At 42.1% G+C, this 22,030-nt stretch overlaps 1 protein-coding gene across 7 annotated transcripts in view; it reads right to left on the reverse strand.

Annotated features, from left to right (window-relative positions):
• LYPD6B (LY6/PLAUR domain containing 6B) overlaps positions 1-22,030 on the reverse strand; it is a 178,340-nt gene that overhangs the window by 129,111 nt on the left and 27,199 nt on the right. For 6 of the 7 annotated variants that reach the window (XR_005586145.1, XR_005586146.1, XR_005586143.1 and 3 more), the window contains exons 2-3: positions 18,999-19,277; positions 6,561-6,678 (exon numbers count right to left, since the gene is read on the reverse strand). The exons of the other annotated variant lie outside the window; for it this stretch is intronic. The gene's annotated coding sequence lies outside the window, so the exon portion shown is untranslated. The remainder of the gene's footprint in view (positions 1-6,560; positions 6,679-18,998; positions 19,278-22,030) is intronic. 7 annotated transcript variants of the gene reach the window in all.

The raw sequence follows: 22,030 nt of genomic DNA on the forward strand, positions 1-22,030 counted from the left end.
GGGCTCCGGGGACAATTTAAAGGGCTCGGGGCGGTGGCGGCTACCGAAGCCCTGGACCCTTTAAATCATCCCCGGAGCCCTGCTACCAGAGCCCAGGGGAAGTGGCGGCAGGGCTCTGGTGGTGATTTAAAGGGCATGGGGCTCCTGGCTGCCACTACTGCAGCGGAGCCCCAGTCCCTTTAAAGCTCCACCACAGGACGGGGCCCTGGAGTAGTGGCAGCAGCCGGGAGCCCCCTCCGATGGTGATTTAACATGCCCAGGGCTACGCTGCAGTAGAGGCAGCTGGAGCCCTGGGCCCTTTAAATCACCCCCGGGGCTCCCAGCTGCCTCTGCAGCTGGTAGCTCTGGGGGTGATTTAAAGGGCCCGGGGCTCCCAGCTGCTGCTACCACAGTCCCAGCCCCAGGCCCTTTAAATTCTGATTTAAAGTGCCAGGGGATTTAAAGGCCCTGCCTCTTCCAGTTGAGGCCCCGCCCCTCTTAAGGACTCTGCAGTACCGGTAAGTCCTTTAAGTTACTTTCACCCCTGATCTCCCCTCCCAATCCTAGTGCTTAGTTATAGCATTGCTTAAAAGAAGGGATAAGAAACAAGAGATGGCAACAGCTAACAAGTCGACAGCAAAGCCTATTGTTTGAAAGTGATATAGTTTAATTTTCTTTGCTAAGTGCCCATTAATTTCCCTGAATGGGAGCTGCAGTGCAAACACTTTGATAAACAGGGAGAAAGCTGGTGTGGTTTCACCATACCCCCATTGTGTCCTTTGTGGAAAAGCCATTTTTAACATCTTACAGCAAAACACACTAGTGAGTCCCAAAAGTTAGCCTGACACTTCTCAAAGGACACAACTGCAATCATTCGAAACGGACTACGGTTTTTCTGGTTTGTGGTTTTTTAAGCCAGTTTTTGATAGAGCTTCCTTTACATCCTGTAATTTAAAAAACAAAAAAACAAACACCAACTTTCAAAAAGTTATATGGTTTTCCCTCTTCCCCTGTTAAAGTGTTTGAGGGGCTTTTCAACAAGGAAGAAAATGACTGACTTTAAACCTGGTGCTGTCAAATTAAAGTAAACAAACTGAAAAACCGATTTTTCTTCACTAATTCCTATGCAGTTCAGCCATCTTGGAAATTATGAGTAAACTACAGGAAGTATACACTTTCAGGGAGAAGTGTGATCTTCAAGTTGATGGTGCCTCTTTAAAGTAACAATGTAATGGGGCGGGGGGGGGGGAGAAATCACCATTGTCACATAGCTCCATTACCAAAGACTAATACCAGTAGGTCCTACATTAAAGTGCAGGCCTGAAAAGGAGAACTAAACTTGTATGCAGTATACCAGGGGTCGGCAAGCTGCGGCACATGTGCCAAAGGTGGCATGCGAGCAGATTTTTACTGGCACACTGCTGCCAGCTGCGGTCCCAGCCGCCGTCCCCGCTCAGCCCGCTGCCAGCCTGGGTGAACGGAACCCCAGGCCGGCAGCGGGCTGAGCGGGGCCGGCGGCTGGGACCCCGGCTGGCAGGAGCCGGTGGACGGAACCGCAGACCGGCGGTGGGCTGAACCACTCAGTCTGCCGCCGGTCTGGGGTTCCGTCCGCCGGTGTAGTGTATTAAATTTCTCTCCATAAGAATGTGCTACTTGCGGAGCATCAGGACTGGCAGCCGTAAGTAGTACACCGTAAGTAGCACATTCCTACGGGGAGAAATTTAATACACTACACCCGGGTAGGGAAGGCTGTGCCTCCCCAAACAGCCCTCCCCCATCCACCCCTTCCCACTTTCTGCCCCCTGACTGCCCCCCTCATAACCCCTGGCCCATCCAACTCCCCCCACCCTTGTCCCCTAACCACCCCTTCCTGGAACCCACCAGCCCCTGACTGCTCTCCTCAGAACCCCCCACCTATCCAACACCCCCTGCTCCTTGGCTCCTGACCGCCCCCTCCCAGGACCTCCCACCCCTATCCGCTCCTCCGGGACCCCACTCCCCCATCCTAGCCCCCCTGATCCCTGTCCCCTGACTGCCCCAACCCCTATCCATATCCCCAACCCCTGACAGGCCCCCCGGGACTCCCACACCTATCCAACCACCCCTGATCCCCGTCCTCTTACCATGCCGCTCAGAGCACCAGGACTGGCAGCCATAAGTACTACACCATAAGTAGCACATTCCTATGGGGAGCAATTTAATGCACTACACCGAGCCCTGCTCAGCCCGCTGATGGTCAGGAGTTCTCAAAATATGTTCTCACACCCCTTATCAAAAATTACACTACAATTAGCTTAAAAACGTGAAAACTTTGTTTGTATATTACAGTAATCATTTAAAAAAGTATAATGGTAATAAATACATAGGTTTGATGAAACAAAGTAGTTGTACTTATGTGCCTGTGCTTAATTTGTGTTTTTGATGATTTACCTTCTATAAAAATCTCACATCTCACACCCCCAGAAAGGGCATCTCGTGCCCCCCCAGGTTAAGAACCACTGCACTAAACCGATAAGATCTGCATTTTAGTTTAAATTTTAAATGAAGCTTCTTAAACATTTTTAAAACCTTGTTTACTTTACATACAACAAGAGTTTAGTTATATATTATAGACTTATAGAGAGAGACCTTCTAAAAATGTTAAAATGTCTGACTGGCACGTGAAACCTTAAATTAGAGTGAATAAATGAAGACTCGGCACAGCACTTCTGAACGATTGCCGACCCCTACAATATACAGAACCAGAGGGGAAAGCACAAGAGTTTCCTTGGTCACACGCATAGCAGTTTGAGCTATTACTTGCAGCACAAATCCCCACCAGCACAGACGTGTGTGCCCACAGCTACTCAGGAAGTTGCAGAACCAGGATTAGATTCCACATCATCTTATTACAACTCCTGTGCTTTAACCATTATATCTATGGATATTGGCAAATAGGACCATCACATTTTTATCTGTATTTGTACAGTGCCTAGTACAACGAGATGCTGTTCCATGACTGGGGCTGCTAAGTAATACCAATTTTAAAAAAATCAGTTTATATAGTTCCCAACTGTACACACAAACATTTTGGTTATGTCAAGTCCTCATGCATTACCTTGTGACTTATTGCTTAAAAGGAAAGAAGACCTTACTGAAAAATAACATCTGAATACCACATAGGTGAAAACACACCACAAACTAGACAGGTCCATTCCTGAGAAAATCCACTGTCAGCGCACTAACACTGCAAGTAGCCACAGCCCATTTAACAAGTATCACAAATACACCTTAACTATTCTTTTGTTCTGGATCAAAACCATGTGGAGAGAGTTGGAAACAAAATAAGCTTTTCTCCTTCAGAGTGATTACTATTAAATGAAGATCAATAATTAAGATCAGTGCCTCAACAGTACTAGAACTTACCCTAAAAGAAAGAGCTTCAATACACACAGCATCTGATAAGTTCTTGGCAGATTTTAATTATAAACAATGGGAGTCTGTCTTGAAATCCACTAGGTATCAGTGTCCTGCTAAACTCCTAACTGCCAGGGAACCATGAAGCAGTGCATTTGCAATTTTCTCAACAAGCCAAAGAAAGTAGGGGGACTAATTTAATGGGGGTAAGGCCAACTACAATTAGTGTATATTCTACACCTGTAGATCACATGCCTTGCTTTTAAGCAGTCTCAAACATACCTACCCTCTCCCCCTACCCGACCCCCATAATCTGTTTACAAGTTACAGAACATCCCTTTCAGGTGGAGCACACCATCTTACTGGCCCTTGATTTAAAAACAAAACCACCACTTCCTTGCACATTTTCAAATAATTTTAGGAAATGAGAAACAAGTAATTAGAATTCAGGAAAGGGACATTTTGTTCAAGGACACAGAGGCAAATCACTAATTTTATGCAAAGCTTAAATAGGATCTCTAATGTCCACATAGGGCAGACAGAACGTCACTTTTTAAGATGTGATACAAAAACCATTCACGCTGTAAAATAAGTGGGCTCTCAATTTCTGTATATTGGTAAGATGAAGGACTGGATCAATTACATACAACAGCAGCAGCACCAGCACACAGCTTTGTAATAACTAACCTTTCAGTAAGTTGTGTTAAGAAATTTAAGAATGTTTTTGCAGTTCAAGTAACCCCAAGGGAAAAATTTCTGCATTTTGCTTTCTGCAACAGCCTTCAGTTTGAGAGAAGAGAATAATAATTCAAAGGCTATGTTAATTAACCTTGTATCAGATTATCTGGCAAAAGTAATAAGAAATTATACAGGAGTGATAGAAGCATGAACATCTACAAAATATTTAGAAATTAATATAGATACAAAATCAACTTCCAGAACAAGAAAGTCCTAATAGTGGACACAGGAAGGATTCAGTGAGCCAGTTAACTTTGAGGGCTAAATACTATAAGTAGGTTTCAGGATAAATCTGTCTTTTCACTCAGCAAACAGTCCAACTATTCATACCCCAGAACATCTATTAGGGATTCAACTGTGTATTTCAATAAAAGATGAATTATTCATTAAATAAAAGATGCACTTCACAAGGTGAAAGTGATCATTTACAAACAGGGAGCAGGCTTTACGGCAGGTGGCTGGCATTAGAGCTGTTTTCACACAACAGATCTTCTGCAGCACTCATGCGTGACCTTGGGATGAAGAACAAAATACAGAAATGAAGAAGTAATTTACTGTTCTCAAGGTAAATTTCATTTCACAGAACAGACAGGAACTACTTACTATGCAGCCAATATATTTTACAATTGCATATTATACGTGTGGATCACCAGCCCTGCACACAACTTCTCCCCTCCCCTACTCCTTCTGTCACCCTGTTGTAACTGGAAAGCCCTCCTCCTTTTCTTCCCCTTTCCAGGGCCAGTCACCACACTTTCTCCGTAACTTTAATTTTAGCTCCTACTATGTCTTCCAAACCATCTCCAAGCATGGATTTTCCTTAGTCTTGCTTCCTCAAACAAATGTTAGGTATTTCGTAGCGCCACATGATGAGGGAAGAGAGATGGCCAGAGGGTTCCGTTCTCCTGATCTAATGGCAAGCAGAAGAGAGCATTAGTTTGATCAGCATTCAGCTCCCTGAAATCAGGGAAAGGAAGCTAAGCATTGATCAGCACTGTCATGTGACACTGGCAAAGCAGTACAGAAATAGCCACTTCTAACACTGAACAATGTTAGAATAAGGAAACAGCATTAGCCCAAGAAGCTACTCTTCCCCTCTCTTCTTCACTGTCCAGCTACTACCTAAAACTTTCCCTACCTGACCTCCTGATGTAGATTTAAAGAAACAGTGAATGCATTCTCACAAGCTCTAGCAACAGCTCACACCATTATTACATGCATCATTGGTGGCTAGCCACAGTTCTACCAATACAATTTGGTGGCACTACAACAATTAGCTGATAGCAGTGTGACTAGAATGTAGCCTTCTTTCGACTTTGAGCATTACAAGTTAATAGCGCTATTAGCAACAGATGCTACAACTCTTCCTACTGTCCAATATTAGTAGCAATCTTCAACTTGACACACAGAATCACAGCACAATAAGTCCCAGCAGGGGAAAAAAACGTGGCAAAACATGCATTAAATGAGACAATGGATTTTTTTAAAATGACAAATGTGCATTATCTGCACAGCCCCATTTTAAGCAAGTCCTTAAATAAGTCATCGTTTATCCCATATGAAGTCACACTAGAATTGCCTGCAGAGCTACAAATAGAACTAGATCTCCTAAGTTCCAGTGTTGTGCAAAACTACAAGCTCATCCCTTCCTCTGAGTCCCATGACCTGTTCATCCTTGGCAAAGCTTTCTGTGAAACTGACTAGACTTTTTGTAATAAAATGAGTTTGATTGCAAATGGACTGCACAGCTCCAGATGTTACTCTCTAGTAAATAAGCAATTTAATATCATGTTTTAAACTAGCCCCTGACAGGGAGGCCTTTCAAACAAATCAATTTTTCACCTTATTTAAAAAAAAAAGATACATCATAAAATTATTATAGTCGCCCCTTTTACTCCCCTAAATCCACAATAATAGAAATTTTAGGCTTGGGGCATTGAGGAAGAGTGGATTTGCAAATAATATGGCAAGCATACAAAATACTTGCAAAGTTGTCCCTGTATGAGGCCTGTAAAGGTCATGGAGAACTTGGTAACAAGAGGCATCTCTCATCAACACGACAGTTTAGCAGCCAGCAGCATATGGACTGTGCTGAACATTATTCAGTTACAGAAATCAAGCTACAAAGGGCAGCAACAAAAAGGTATTTAGATTTCCTCCCGGAAGAAAATGGATGTTAGGAACATGCAGTGGAAACTGAACACAGAAAATGCCATGGATTCTTTTCCAAGGGATATAAATAGTCCTGAAGAAATGTTTACACAGGGAATAAGAATTCAAAATCATCCCCATAAACAGTCTGTGCATACATGACACATTACTGCTATCACAGGTGCCTTATAAACATAGGCTAGTGGTGTACCTAGTCTGGTCTCTTGTCTCCAACCGTGGCTAATCCCAAATGCTTCAGAGGAAGGTGCAAGAAACACCACAGTGGAATACCTTACCCATAAAGGGAGTTTCTTGACCTAGTCCGTATCAGTTAGTGATTTGAGTATAGATTCAGCGATTCCTAGGCCAGAAGGGATCTGAGGCATAAGGGCTCACATCCTTGATAACTTTGTCCTATAAGAAATAATTGTGGATTCATTGTAAGTGTGGATCATCCAATTATTTACATAAGATCTTATGATATGTGGTGGCAAGCAGTTTTGCAGACTTATGGTGTAAAAAATTTCCTTTTATCATCTTTAAATATATTGTCTTTCAGTTTTATTCTATTCCCTTATTTTTGTTTTATGAGAAAAGGTAAACAGGAGCATCTGATTTACCTCTTCTCTACCATTCCATATTTTGTGTTCTCCTCATCTCTCCTCTCAAATAAAGTATCTCGGTCTTCTCAATCTCTCCTCATACAGAAGTCTCTACATGGCTCTAATAATTTTTGTCACCCATCTCTGGACATTTTCAATATCCTCCATATCTAATTTTGAGAAGGGGTCAGGGTCTCGGCACATAATATTCCAGGTAAGAGTGAGCCATCAATTTATATAAAAGGACTATAATATTTTCAGTGGAGGGGATCAAAAATAAGGAGTGTTTGGGGAGAGTGAAAATGTTCACAACATTTGATTTCCATTAAAACTTTGTTTTTGTCAACATTTTTCTGAACAAATTTAATTTTCAGTATTATTGTCTATCCCATTCTTGAGACATTCAGACCACTCTGATTTTTTAACAATACTATGCATTGAGCTAGACACAATGCTATGGGTATTTTCTAAGAGAAGTTACAGTTAATTTACTAAAAGTTAGGCTATTTGGTGTGGTAGACAAGTATGAAACCAGCCTTCTATTTTAAATTGTACTGGGGCTAATTGAAGTGTTGTATTTCAAAGGGATGAGGAGCATATAATAAAAATCAAATCTCCTGAGTGGCAGTTCTTCAAGTAGGAAGACAATATCTTCATGGGTAGAGTACCAACAGCTTTTCTATAAAATGTGTATTACCAAAGTTAAAACAAGATCCAGCAATACACAGTACTGCTCAGCCTTTTCAAAACAGTTTGCACATCTCATGCTTTGTTGACTACATTACAGAAACTTAAACAGAAAGCTTCAATGCTTTCATCAAAAATCTCCTAAAATGACCTACCTCATTCAGCAATTTTCCTTCCTTATATTTTATTTTTTGAGCATTGCATGCCTCCTTGAGAAAATTGTGCTGATAGATTGATGGTTATGACCCTAAAATTCTTCAAATTTTGTTTTTAATGAAATGAAGGTGGCTGTTGCTAGTTTCTGCGGGCTGAGAGCCAAACCATGTAATAGAAGTCTATGCCTCTCACATCCTTCTGAAGTTCAAAGTTAATGTGTAAAGTCCAGAAACAAAAAACGTATGTCATGATTAAAAGAACATTACAAAAGAAAGACTTTCCCACAAGAGCTTGAAGCAAATGGTGTCAGGGAAATACTGCCCTAATGTCAGAGATAGATATAACATGATGCTCAAGCACACAACTCTTATTCATTAAATTAAATTCAGGCATTCATAAAGTACTTCAGTCATAGAGACTCCATAATGTAAAAAACAATAAATTGCTCCAGACCATAATTCTTGCAACAGATTTAATCATATTACATCACAAGAGTCGTACAGCTTCCTTGAAACCTATCATAATATTTAAAAAGATACAGGCAGCCCCTTTACTTTGGCGTCATTGTTTTTTCAAAGATAGGGAAGGCAGTGCCGCTACATGGTTAGAGCAGGTGACTGCTATAAGAACCATGATTCCTGCTGATTCAGGGTAATATTATGTAGAATTTCTCATTAGACAGTACAGCACTATTAGAAGCATTATCCCAAAAAGTCAGAAAACTCCTCTGAAGCATTTGGTACTGACCGTTGTTGGAGACAGGATATTGGAATAGATAGACCTTGTCCGTGCTAATACGGCGGCTGCTAATGTTCAGGAAATATCTATAAATTAAGACTGGAAAAAACAGAAGCCAGGACTGGTAAAAGGGTTTTGGATTTCTGGTCTACAGTGTACAACCAGTCTCTCTGTTTGTGTCAGTCATTACAGATTAACCCTCTAAGCAGCCCTGTATGAACCTCTGTGTTGTGATAAAAGTGAGCTTTTAAAGTTTTTGTCGTTCCCAAAAGCTTCATTTGAGGCCTGCTGACAGTCCCATGTTAGAATAAGGCTAACTTTTTAGGTCTTCTGCATTTACAAAGCAATTTCTCCTCTCAAGGATGCAGTGTGTGGAAAGGTGCAGGGGATACATCACTTTTACTCCTGGTACCTCATCATTCTGCAGTCTGTGACTATTTCTTTAAAAAGTTATACTCTGTTTATTTTGGGTTCCATTTTTCTTGCTTTTCAAGCACAAAATATAATAGTATGCATCATCATTGACCTCTCTTTCTACAACAGTGTCTTGTACTCTTCCATTGTCTTGATACCATCTTTTAAGGCTACCACAAGAATTTATTTTTCTAGAATAAGCCCAAGATATTAAAGTTGAAACAAACCAGGAAGAAAAATGCCAATTGTCTTATTGGTACCTTATTTTCACACTAAAAATAAGATTACAATGACTCTGTTTGCCCCATGTCCAGAGTGAATGCACAAGACATTATTCAGAAATCTCACAAGCTACAGAAAAGTGCCTAACGTTCATTCAGACCGTAATATTGCACTCCAGTATATACTGAAGGGTAAAATATCTTTAATAGTTGTCTTTCAAACTTCATGTTTCTCCTGTAACATCCCTGAAAACCATACTTTGAAAAAAGACCAGTGGAGCTCACTTGAAGATACTATGTGATTTTTTAAAGATAAACACAATTGCTTTCTAAAAAAACCCTAAATATTTTCCATAGCCCATGTGTTTTAAAGGGTAGAAACCCTGTGAGAAACTGTGCATCCTTAACTCCAATGGAAGTCAACTGAAATTGATTGTGCTCTATATTAGGGTTTTATACTGCTGCCCGTCACCATAGTCTCCCACATAAAATCAACAACAATAGCAACGTTACTAGGGGATTTTGTGGAGTCACTGACCCTCCTCCCTTTATAGGGTCAAAGCTTTGTTTGCGGGTAGGGTTTTGTTTTTTTGGTTTTTTGTGAGATACTTGGCAGGGGGTTGGAAATAAAAGGAGTATTTTAATTGTGAGCATCACTTAAACGGTAGCAATTTCTTCTCAAAGAGGAAGGCTTTCCGATATTTCCTAAAGATAGTCATACTCTTGATTTGCTTGGTCTCCTGTGGAAGATTGCTCCATAGCTGGATGTCCTCAAGAGAGGATGCTTTGACCCCAGCTCTCACATGCTTTGTGCTGGGCTTTGAAATATGCATTTCCTAAAGGAGAACAACCATCATGGTGGTCCATAAATCAAAATTCAGTCTTGGTTGTAGCTGGGGCTTGATCCATTAACTGCTTTAAAAATTAGGACCAAGGTCTTAAACTGGCTTTGGGAGGAGGTCTGGGAGCCAGTGGAAAGACTTGAACACAAGCCTGATATGATCACAGTGATCTGAGCCATAACTTCAGTTTTGCCTGGATTCAGCTTGAGACAGCTACTCCTCACCCAAGAGCCAATATCTTGTAGGCATTCTGACATTTTAGCAGTAGCAGTGGTTGCATCCAGGGGCGGCTCTAGGCACCAACAAACCAAGCTGTTGCCTAGGGCAGCCAAATCTAGGGGGCGGCAGGCTGGGCCGGTGGACCTGCCGCAGTCATGCCTGCGGGAGGTCCACCGGAGCCGCGGACGACCGGACCTGCCGCAGGCATGACTGCGGAGGAGGCGCTCGTCCCGCGGCTCGGCTGGACCTCCCGCAGGCATGACTGCGGCAGCTCAAGCGGAGCCGCCGGACCCGGTGGAGCTCCCGCAGTCATGCCTGCGGCAGGTCCGCTCGTCCCGGGGCTCCGGTGGACCTGCCGCGGGAGCTCCACCGGAGCCGCGGGAAGAGGAGACCCGCCGCGGGACCGAGGAAGGGCGGCGCAGCACACCGCGCTGCCTGGGGCAGCCTATTTTCTAGAGCCGCCCCTGGTTGCATCAGCTGAGAATGAGATACAGAGTTGAGCGTCATTGACCCAGTACTGGCAGCCAAGTCCATGGCATCTCACTATCTCTCCCAATGGTTTCATGTAGATATTGAAGAGAAGCAGTGATCATATGATCCAGGAGCGGCGCCAGGGTTTTTGGCGCCCTAGGCGCAGGGCCGGCTCTACCCATTTCGCCGCCGGTCCCGCGGCTCCGGTGGACCTGCCGCAGGCATTCCTGTGGAGGGTCCGCTGGTCCCGGGGCTCCGGTGGACCTGCCGCAGGCGTGCCTGCGGATGCTCCACCGGAGCTGTGGGACCAGCGGACCCTCCGCAGGCACGCCTGCGGGAGGTCCATCGGAGCCGCCTGCCGCCCCCCCCAAATCCTGGTGCCCTAGGCAACTGCCTAGGTCGCCTAAATGGAAGCACTGGCCCTGATATGATCCCTCTGGGACCCCAGAAGGGGAGAACCAATTACTCATCACCACTCAGGGAGTTCTGCTAGAGAAGAACAATTGGAGCCATTATAGTACTTCATCACTGACTCCTGTAAGGTCACGTAGGCATTTGACAATACTCGACTACAAATAGTACTAAGGCTGCAAAGGGGTCCAGCCGTACTTGTCAGCCACCTGTCAGGAAACACTTAGCATTGCACGCACCTGGGACAGCTGTGCACGCATGCACATGGAAAGCATGGACTTTGGGACTTTTCTATGGCACATCCTTACATTTCTGAACAATTAGAGCTTCATTAAACCTAAACCAAAACCAAATTATTCTGTCCTAGCAAAGACACTACAACTCAGTTAGATCTTAAAATTATTTTCAAGATCATACTCTGATGGGACAGCATCATTTTCTTTGCACAAAGTATCTTTGGAATTGCACAACAGATGGTTTTACTGAAATACACACATTGCAAACAATTGAGGCTTCTGTAGCCTCAATCTTGAACCAAATCCAATACAGAGAATTATAAATACTATGGTTATGTCCAGCTATTGTTATGTCCAGCTATTGTCTGGCCAAGAGAGACAGCAACAGAAATTAATTGTGCCAGCAGTTTAATTTAATCCAAATTAAAGTTTGGATAGATTTCCTTAGGCTCGTATATTGCCTGTACTCTATGAACATCACTCCCAATATATGGAATTCCACTACAAATTTAAGCTAAAATATGGACCTCAGAAAAAAACTGAAGTGTATTACAAGATTGAACTCGATTTTCTGAGGGGCATCTATGTTTATCATCAGCTTGAATCAGAGCCAAAATGTTTTGGATGATATGTACATATATCTACTTATGCACGTACATACACAGAGAGAGAAACCAGCCAGAAGCATGCGAGTAATGCTGTAAGGATCATGGAAGTAACAATAAGTTGTAGTTTTGACATGGTAGTAATTATTCAAGACCCCCAAGTCATGCTCTGAAATGTGATCTTAAGCTTTACTTTTTCTTGAATTGTTGCACACTAGTGAGATCAAAATGTAGAAAAAACACATTAATAGGTTTTGTGGCACATATTTCTGAGGTGAAGAAAAAGATATATGTGCTTTTTATTAAGTGTTTAGTATACCAGTATAGCTGCAGCCTCCAGGAACTGCCCTTGCATGTCGGCTACATTATTGGCTATTATACTGCAGGAAACACATATGCAGCCAAAGCCACTTCTGTTAAAACCTGGGTTAAAAATTCAGGAAGTTTTCTGAATCACTGATCATTGCAATGACAGGTCAATATGTCCAGCAGAGAAAGATATTTGGGTGATTTGTCAACATTCAGGATGTGAAAGTGCATCCATGCACAACCTACTACTAAGTCATTATTAACCCTTTCATGGCAAAGGCATCCAGGCTGGGAAAGAGTTACAACAAAGTTCTTTATTTGAACCATTCTTATTGTAAAGCTGATTACATCAGCCTCAGATTTCAGGGGAGATTTAAATACATGTACATCACCACCAAAACTGCCACCAGTCCTGAAATTTGCAGAGTAGCTAGGATGGAGGTACATAAAACCCCTGAATATTTTTTCTTCCATGGGACAAAAAGGATGGCAAACTTATCTGTGTCCAGAGCAGAACTGTAATTAGGCCACAGCTATAGCAGATTGTCAAAAAAATACATGGTACTCTTTGTGGCTGGAAAAATCCCTAAATGACTACGAAGGGTTTAATGTAATAAATTTCATCTAATTTAAACCAGATACTGTTAGAAGCCAACACTATTGTATTGAGATTAATGATTGAACTCCATCCCAAAGTGGGTTTGGAAGAAGCTGTTTAACAACTGCATCCGTGGTACAGAAAAAACAAGCTTTACTGGTGAATGTTTGTTCAACTATACTAAGAAGATTTTGCTAGATGAGAATGACCACTTGACAAGGATTATAGCTATTACCTGAGCCTCTCAGAGGACTCCCATGTCTCTTAGCTACCTCTTCAAAGGACACAAACTATATTTACATGTAAAACACATCTGTTTACATTGTGAGTATATTACATTTTTTTCTTGCAGTAGTAAAATGAGTAAAGTAAACATGAAGCTTTCCCTGTAATTTTATTGTTCAGTTTATGTTTTTCCCTAGCCCTTGGATGAGCTGCCCTTGCAGAAGGCAATCTTAGCTTCACACCTTTATTGTCACTACTGCTGCTGTCTAATACATGCCAACACTCCACTTGGAAATCTTCCTTGGCATGTCAATTCTGGCACAAAATATGGTATGTTAGGGCAGGAGTTCCCAAACTCTCTTCCCCCAAGGCCCACCTGTGCAACTGCAATAAGCACTGCAGCCCACTATTAACACTTCTTGAGGAAAACTATTAATCTGCATTATTACCTACATATAAATGTCACTGTAAACAAACAATGCACGTTTCCTTTTCATTTTAATGTAAACAATTGTAATGATAGAAATCCCTAGCAATATGCACTCAAAGAAATGCTTCAAGATCTTTGAAACCAAACAGTTTTAGTAAAACTACACTTTAAAAAAACGTTGAGAGCAAAATGTGGTGTTCAAACAGGAAAAACACAATTTTGTATAAAACAGATTAATAAGCAACACAGCGCTAACAAAATTGTTTAAAAAAAACCCACACTATTAGTTGATTTTAAAACAAAATATTTGTCCAACTATGAACACTATACTGTGTTTTCAATTTTTTATAGTGTAAAATCTGAATGTCTGTGCTGTTTAAGTAAAGACTCAACCCTACTCTTTACTAATTAGAAAAGTATCAAAAATTGTAAATAAAAACAAAATAACTTACAGCCCCGGAGTCTTCTTAATGGGATGGATGTGCCTGCTTCTCTTTGCACAGTTTTTCCAGATGGGGACATATGTTAGTGAAGCTCAACCTGATCTCATCTTCAATTTTTCAGCCCCCTGTTTACTGCAGCCCTTGAGTGCAGACCCATATGCTTTCCCTCAGGTAGGCTCTGTCAGGAAGGGCAAGGGGATGGGGACATGTGCCCTAGAGCTGCGCTGAAGGGCCAGGGTCAGGAGGGGGGTGGAAAGGAAAGATGCAGTTTTTGGGGGAATGGGCAATGCCGCTACATGCCCCCCCAAAAAAACAAACAAAAAAAAACACACACTCCACCCCAGCTTGATTGGAGAATGTAGCTGTGCCAGTGGACCACCCGGGAGCCAAAGAGCTGTACTGAGGACCCAATACTGCAAGATGATGAGCACTCTCTTCTCCAAGTGAAGTCAATCGTTTTGGATGCTCAAACCCATTGCAGGGTCATTAATGACATCCCTTAATGTCATTAAACAACCCAGATTCCGGCTGACACCTTTAAAACAGAAATGAGGGGATAACTGCCATTAGTCCCAACGCAACTGCCATTAGCTGGCAGTGGAATCAGTGCACGTCACTGTATGAGAGAAAGTGGTAATGTGGTGGCAAATAAGGGATGTGCAAGTCCTGCACAGAGCCCAGCCCAGTGAACGAACTCTGCATGGAAGGTGCAGGGGAGGAGGGGCCAGGACACAGATTGGCAAGGGGAGGGATGAAGATGGAGGACCCACTACTGCACTGATAGTCTCATTCTCCCCACGTGTGTGGACTGAGTAAAAGCTGAAGGAGGCTATTTCAGCCATTGAGCTGAATTAACCTCTGCAGGCATGGCATAGTCTGAGGGAACGTAACCCAGGCATCTGTCTACCGGATCAGACTACTTTGGCTGAATGCTGGGTAGTACATTTACCCTTATGGTTGAAAATACATGTACTGCAATCGCTGTACCATAAATGTGACTATTAGCAACCAAGGGGACCCAACCAGCATAACCCAAAAGCTCTACATCAACTATCACTTAACTGATAAGCCACATCTTCAATTGTAACCACTAACTGCTGTGCAAAGGTCGAGGTCACTGTTGCACTTAAGTACTTTCTATAAACTTCATCCATGATAGCAAAGAAACAAAAAGTCAGGTTTCATTAGGCACAGCTGTAGCCAAGACAACCCAAAGGCTGTGGCCATTTTCAGTCATATTTGTTTAAAAGGATTTCTGCGAGGCTTCATGTCATATCTTGCATATGACCAGATAGTAATTTTTCTAATATGGTAAATCACATAACACTCCATCTACAGTAGAAGCCTCTGAAACAGAGAAGTAGCAGGACAAACCGGCATATACTGTAGGATTACTACAAGCAAACCATTAAGTAACTCTTCCTATTATTGTTCAACCACAACAGATTACAAACATTTAATATGCTGATTAAATTCACTGCAAAAATACAACAACAAAAAACAAAAAACAAACAAAACCCACCACTCTCAAAGCCAGGAACAGTCATAAAAAAAACACAGAGAAAGTAAATCTAATTGTGAATTTTATTATTGCTCCATTGCATTTTAACAGTACCAATAAAAGAAGGCTCATGACATCATCTAGAAGTGGTTAACCACAAACAAGGTTGCAAACATGGATTTAACTAGTTAAAAGAGCATTCTGTTAGTTAGACCCAGTCTCTTTCCTTATTTCTACACTTAGAGTTCATTTCCTCAGATCTGGCAGTGAATTGTACAGATTAAAATGTATCTTTCAGTTACATAACCTCTTTAATGTGGGTTTACATCAGTTCTAACATGCAACCTACTGAATGAATTCCAGTATGGATCTAGCCAGGTTGATGACTACTTTCAAAATATCCCTCTGCAATTTAATCAATCAACTTCCACACTGGCACTTACTTAAATATTCACACAGCCAAAAAATGTTTTTATATCTATGTAAAAGTAATTAAGTCAAGACCAATATATTACATAAGTCATCTTTTCCACTTACTATTGAGGAAGTATTGTGTCTTAAACAATTGTAATTGAGTCTGGAGGAAAGTTTTAAAAAAACTTTGGTTAAACCACACATTAAGGGCTTGGCTACACTTGCGAGTTACAGCACAATAAAGGAGCCCCGGGCGCACTAGCTCACTCCCCGTCCACACTGGCAAGGTACGTAGAGTGCTCTGACTCCACGGCTACAGCGCTGCTGGTACTCCACCTTGGTGAGAGGAATAACGTTTGCTGCGCCCCCACTGGAGCATTACTGCACTGTGATCAGCCTCCAGAAACGTCCCATAATCCACTTAAGTCAAGTGGCCACTCTTGTCTTTGTTTTGAACTCACTGTAGGAATGCGGATATGCCCTTTGAAAGCTCCGTTTCTGACAGCCGGTTGCTTATCTGCCCCGAGACAAAGCAACCATTACTGTGGAATGCTGTGAGTGAGAGAGAGAGGTGGGGGGAGTGTCTGCTGCTGTCTGAACTTACAAGAAAGCACAATGACATGCTCTCAGCCCCCCAAAACCCCACTCTCTCTCCCCCACTCCCTGTCACCCCCCACCTCCCATTTGAAAAGCACATTGCAGTCACTTGCATGCTGAGATAGCTGCCCATAATGCACCACTCCCAATGCCGCTGCAAGTGCGGCAAATGTGGCCACGCCAATGCGCTTGAAGCTGTCGGTGTGGACAGATTGCAGCGCTTTCCCTATTGCACTCTGCGAAGGCTGATTTAACTCAAAGCGCTCTGCATCTGCAAGGGTAGCCATGCCCTGAGAGACAAATGCCTCTGAGCTTCCACCAAATTCCATCATTAAAACTCTCAAGTAGGGTATCAATAGACTCAGAAGGAACAAGTTAGAAGCATTAAATCTTAAGAACTCTCAGCACGGATCATACCCTGAAATAGGAAAATGTATCTGTTGGGGTACCATTAAAAGCAACTTTATCAAGGCCCTAAAATTGAGACAGGAAAATTGCAGGAAAATTTCTGATTATGTTTCTTGATAATGATTCACAAACAAAACTGGACTTTGAATGAAAAGCGCATGTTAAATGTCAACAGTTTTTATCTTTGTTACAGAATCATAGTGTGCTCTCCAAACTCCCCTCCCCAAATATATTAAGAGGCTAACATAAACTGACCTATAACATTGAAAAATAAAAATGAAGGATTGCTAAATGGTAAAATTAAATGCTTTGTTATATTTTAATGATGTGTGAGGACAGGTAAGGAGACACTTAGGCCAATGCCTTGCTGGCAAGTGTGTGCTTTTGCCTATTCGTTGATATATATTGCTGAGCTGCTTAAAATGTAGTTATTGCTGACAGAACAAAGGTTACAGAGCTGGAAGTTTTGAGATAAAATTATTCAAACCTGCAACAACAACAAAAATCTTTTTCTAGGAAGACCCAGGGCAGGGTGACAAAAAATAATATGGCACTGGAATTGCAAAACCAGCAGAAAAAAAAATGCAGAAGTTGAGTAATTGAAACTTGTACATGCATAATGTACAAGTTATCACAAACCCAAAGGGATGGTGTGTTAAAAGCCAGTTGGATAAAGGTTAAGTAATCTATAATATAGAAATGTATAAGAGACCAAACTTGAGAAACACCGGACCAGAAATTGAAGGAAAGAAAAGACCCAGGTCAGAGAAGGCAATGATTCCCCAGAATGTGGTAACTTTGGGCCTATTTACCAATTCTGTCTGGCCTGTTACTATTTGTCTGGCATAAATGTATGTCCAGACATTATAAGTGGCAATAATTCTCTCTGAAATTGTATAAATAAAGGCAAAAATTGATTAAGCCTAAGTTTCCCAAGTTTTACTCCAATATGTCAATAAAAACTGTCAGTGTCCTGGTTTTCAGAGCCCCTCAAAAAAAAAAAATTGTGCGCCAGGCATTGTAACCCCCTGTAGACTCTGGCAGCCTGCAGGAACCACCAGCCAAGCCAACAAAATTGACAGCAAGCTGAGTAAGTGGATATGAAATTCAGATGCCACCACTTGCCAGGCTAGTCATGTGTAGCCAGCCTGCCATTCTTCTCACCAGTAATCAGGTTAACCAGCTGTGACTCTCTCAGATTCAGGGCAATTCAAACCCTCTGGTCAGCTTTACATTAAACATAGCCCCTCCCCCGCCCCCTCAAGTTTTTGAAGACTGCTTCAGAGCTATTCCTAGCCACAATGTGTAGCTGCACAAGGAGGCAAGAAGAAAGCAGGGATTCCAGGCTCTCCCTCCAAGTTGTCAAAACCCTCCCTAGTCTGTACCTCTCAATTACTGACTTTCCACCATGCACTCACCCAGACCTCAAACCCCTGTGAGATACTGTCCTAGCTCTTTTGCTTTGAAAAATCAGGTCACCCTAGCCAAAAGGCACCAACAATGTTTCTAGTGTAATTCTGAACGAAGTTGCCGCTTCCAAATTAACGCTTATGTGGACCACACAGAGGTTCCCTTAAGTATGTATGAATTCCCTAGAGGTGACCAAATTTTCAGGTGTTCAGCGCCCCCAGTTGGCCAGATTTCTCAAGAGAGTCCTCCTACTTAGGCACATAAAAAGAGTCCATAATTTCAAAAGTGCTTAGCTCCTGACTGCTCCCATTGTGACACTTTTAGGCAGGTTGTCTAAAGACATCTGCACCCAACATGCTGAGCTCCATTCAAAAACTTGGCCCACATTGTAGGCAAGCAAGTGTTTTCTACTGGTCTAAGGACTTTGCAGAGTTGCTGTTTTGTTCTTGTGTGATTTTGAAGTCTACAGCTGAAATCCTGGCCCCTTTCAAATCAATGGGAGTTTTATTATTGATTTGGGGGTGGGAGGAAGGGGCGTGAAGGATTAATTTCAGTAATGCAGCTAAAAATGAAAATCTCTGGACGGGAGGGCAACATTGCAATAGTTTGGAATTCAAACACAACAGCTACAGGCAAATAAAAGTGCAGCAGGACCAAGCAATCCATTATTACTATTATATATGTAGCACTCAAAAATGTATTAGTCATTTTATTAAGCTGCTTTATTCTTAAATGCAAAAGAGAACTGGGAAGGATTTTAAAAAATGACTTGCTTCCTTTGCTGAAGGTTTACTCACGTTTTCCAGCCAATGGCTCCTTTACGGCTGTCATTCCATAGAGGTTACTTCTGTTTGCTTTGTTTTTCCCAGGTGGGCCTCCCCAATGCAAAGTAAAATGGAGAGTGGATAAGAATTGACAGGCTGTTTACACTGGTGCAGGTGCTATCACATGAAGTTTTGGCTACTTTATACTGGTTGGACAGTTCTTGGATTCATTCCTTGCCAGGTAATTAGTTGTCCGGGGCAACATGAAGTTAGATTTTATGGAGACCTCTGGCCTTCTTTTCCCCCCCGGAGCTGCTGTAAAGATGTCAACATGTAAGTGACTTGTTTCCGCCCAACTCAAAAATGACACAAACCTGGATGGAAAACTATGAGTCTCTCAGTTTTAATTTAAATGTGCTATGTATCGAGACTAAAACACACTATGCAAAGCATGAAAGGGACTTTAATACCAGTCTCTTGCTCCCTAGCTCAGCACTGATGAAAGGTAAGAGAACTCAGTACAAATAATACAGCAACCCTACTATTTCAAAGCTTGCCCTTGCAAGACTGGTCGATCAATGAAATCACTTCTGGCTTTGAAGCCAGTGTAAACTGAGTGTGCCAACTAGAAGTTTCCCTTCGTCCCCTATTTATTCTTTCTGAGCTACCCCACAGTGCCTGCTGCATCTGGCTTTGTTTGGACTGCTGCAAACAATACTTTCCCTGCCAAACAACCTCTTATTTGTCAAATCACTGGGATGTTACTAGAGTCAATGCTGGACAGTAAATGGTGGGACATCTACTCTGGCATTTACCTATGACTATCTCTGGGAAGACACATGAGTTGACAAAAAGGGTCAGAATTTCAGATCCTGGTGACTAGGTGGCACGCACAAATCTTGTGTTTACAGAACATGCATTTGAACAAACAGCATTTGCACCAAAAAAAAAAAGGAGTCAATTCTACAGAACCCACCTAGCATGTGTAAATGCAGATTTAGCATACATGCAAAACTTGCATGCATGCGATTCAGTCTGAAAACATTAGGCTTAGAACATTGGTTAACATGTTAATCCACTTGGTTAACATCAGTACAGATTTCACCAGCTGATTCTCTTCACCCAGTTGGGACGTGTAAATCCTAAACTGGCTGTTGTCCTCTGCAATTGTCTCTAGCAACACCACTATATATCCCTTGGGAGTCAGATTTCAGAGCATTGGGGGCAAACAAGTAATTGCAAATGGCAGGTATCAGTGAGGATGGATACTTTCTGACTAAGACGACACAACTTGATTCATAACTTAAAATGACAACTAAACTAACATCTAAAGACCTCAGGCCACCATCCACTTGCCCCCCATTTCAGTACTTAAAACCAGACCACACTAATTGTTCAAGACCTAACCCCAAGGTCCTGACAGACCCATTGAATCCCAAGCCTGTGGGCCTCATGCAAGCTCCTGCATGGGGACCTGCCTGACCTCACAAGGGCTAAGGTGTTCATGTCAATCTAATTTACATCAGCACAGAAGAACGGCTAATGCAGAAAAGGGCATTTACCCTATTTCCCAACCTCCAATGGGCAGGGAACCAACCATCACACCTTAATGATTCTAACCCCACTAATAGGGGACTGATCCCTGCTGCTAACGTAACCCACAGACTAATGTGTGTTACAAGTCCCCCCTGTGCTTGATCTGCAGAGGACATGAATCTGTTACAGCCCTAGTCAATGATCTTTAGCTCGAGTGGTAGTAGTTCATGAGGGTTTTTTGGCTCTGGAGATCCTGAGCTGAATTCCCAGTGTGTTGACCAAGATGGCAGCCATCACACTGACAAACTGTTTCTGTTGCAATCCTATGAAAAACATATCAGTAAATTAAACCACAACACCCATGCTCATATCTTGGGTATTTTGTGACCATTTAACATAACCTGCACAATTGCTTCAAAGTCCAAAAGGACCCACACAAGCTGATAACCAAAACCCCCGCAATTACCCAAAGCATGATAAAAAACAGGAAGCAACACTTTAAATTGGCTCAAAACCAGTGAGCTCTGCAGGAAGGAGGATATTTGTGATAGCAGAGATGGAACAGGAAGAGGCCTGCTTCTAAACTGCCTTTTAAGGGTGGTGTCCCATCAGCCAATCTTAGCTGCCTTTAGAGACCCCCCAAGATTGATCAATGGCAAAACCCCTCTCCAACAAGAAAATTCTGGGGATGGTCAAGAGGTGCCACAGCAACACACAGAGGTAGGGCTGGCCCTCTGAGCTCACAAAATGGCTCCAACTAAAGGGCCAGTGCCCTTATGTCGGTGTTTTTCTAGTGCTCGAGGAGGGGTAGCAGGGAAGCTATTGTGAACCTGAATGTTGAAATTCAGTTTATCCTAGAGCGTACAAAAGTGGGCAAAGTTCATTTTATTTTAACAATTCACCCTGCAAGCAATCTTCCAAACTAGCATAGTGACAATTGACCTTCATTTTTGAATGACTATTAGTTTCTGAAGAGGTTCAGATTTGTGTTAAATTAACAGCATACTTGAATGAATATAAATTAGGGCTCAAGCCTATACTTCAGAGCTTCGCGAGTACAAAGTGTTATATAGCATCTCTGCACATAGCCAGTTCAAATTTCCTTCTCAACCCTACACCTAATTTCTCTCAAGCAGTTATGCATCTGTTCCACACACTGAATCCCTTATTTCCTATAACTAATGAAGTAGAAAGCCTGGTTCATTTGTGATTATTAACCACCTAACCGGATTCCTTCACAGGGAAATTGTTAGGGGCTTTCCTTCAACATTATGCAGTTTAACTTCCAATGCTCTGTTGTTCTAAACCCTCTTATTTTCTTTAAGGAAAGGTTTTGAAAACATTCTTATTCTTGGTATTTGGTATAATAGACAAAATGTATATGTAATTCAAATTCTTTTTAGTCTTGAAATCTTTTTAAATCTCAAAATCCCCTGAAATGTGGGATTCACTTGGAAATTGCACTAGATGTGAATATATGAATAATATGAAATTGCACTAGATGTGAATAATATGAAACACAAAAGTAG

This window comes from Mauremys reevesii, linkage group 11 (genome assembly GCF_016161935.1).
Source record: "Mauremys reevesii isolate NIE-2019 linkage group 11, ASM1616193v1, whole genome shotgun sequence".
NCBI classification, from domain to species: Eukaryota; Metazoa; Chordata; order Testudines; family Geoemydidae; genus Mauremys; species Mauremys reevesii.